This window comes from Halyomorpha halys, unplaced genomic scaffold (genome assembly GCF_000696795.3).
Source record: "Halyomorpha halys isolate HHAL.00 unplaced genomic scaffold, Hhal_1.1 Scaffold121.1, whole genome shotgun sequence".
NCBI lineage: Eukaryota > Metazoa > Arthropoda > Insecta > Hemiptera > Pentatomidae > Halyomorpha > Halyomorpha halys.
This window is the reverse complement of record NW_027107242.1, coordinates 1,118,315-1,119,800: the sequence shown is the minus strand read 5'-3', so window position 1 is coordinate 1,119,800 and position 1,486 is coordinate 1,118,315.

Below are 1,486 nucleotides of genomic sequence, written 5' to 3'. Positions count from 1 at the left end.
TATATATATACACACACTCTGTCACCAACTAAACAAGACTAACTTTTTTTGTTTTTTTTTCATGATCTCTCTAAAACAGAAAACACATTAAATTAATAGATTGTTTGAAAGCATACATAATTGACACTATTAATTTAATGTGTTTTTTTTTTTTTTTAGAGGGATCAGGAAAAAAAAAAGTTAGTCTTGTTTAGTCAATGACAGTGTTCTAGTATCTACCTTTTACCTTTTTGTTATTAATCCCTCTCTCTTTCTCTCTCTCTCTATATATATATATCTACTCAATCAGCTGATATGGCCCCTGTCAGTGACGGCTGACTGTAACTTATATATATTAACATTTGTAATTAATACTTCACTGGATCATAATACTTAGGTTTTGTTGGAGTCAAAAAAGTATTGTTTCCACTTTGTGAAATTGATGACTGTTTTTCTTATTCACTAATTTATTACAGTTTCTTCCTTTAACAATTTTAAGTAACTTTATAAGTTGGGAAACATAGACTTTTCTTTAGAAAATACAATTTTTGTGGTTATTCTTGTTAACTTGAATAACTGGGGGGAAGGGGAGGAGAGGAAAGACATTGTTTAATTTTATTGGTCTGCAGGAGTATTAAAAATCTCCTTCGCCTTGTCTTACAGATTAGAAAATTGACTATTTTAGCAAGCATAATCTCTGCTAAATGTCTTTTACTTTTATAGCAATTAAACTCTGACTAGAAAAAATCAAACATTTACAAAACCAGTTTAGTGATCATAAATCACAGGCAATGTTTCATTTTTTACTGATAGGAATTACCACATTCAGTTCTAGTCAGTTCTAGGATATGAATGGACTAGGCAATGGCAGAGACAAAAATTTTCTGTGGGGAACTGGGTGCACCTCTGTATCAGATAAATTCCATATACCTTAGGAAAGAATTGCTAATACCCTTCTAGACAAATTTAAACCTCAGCACTATAGGTGGGTATGAGGGACCCATAGTGATATTTATTTATATGTATAATATTTTGGTGTTTTAAACTGATTTATATTCTTCATTTTTTTTAGGTACTATAACACATATATAATATTACATATATAATGCATACAATAATAAATCTATTTTATAATAGCATAAAATTTGATGTAGATAGTAAATAGATAATTGTAACTAGATACAGCAGACACATCTTTTACTCATAGATTAAAACTTAAAAGCTTTGATTTTATTAATAAGCATATTTTCTGGTCTTTTTTCTTTAACAAATCCTACCATTAAAACGGTGCCATATTACCATATAATGTAACAATTTGTGTAAATCTTTTGGAATTCTTTAGAAGTTTTTAGTTTTTTAAATTTTTTTACAAGCATTATAATTGAGAATAGTTACATTCTAAAAATTAAATATCATGATTTTAGTTTTGATACAATGATTCTGAATTATGATAATATTGACTTTTGTGGAACATTTGGGACAATCTGTTAATTTGGTGCCAAATCTA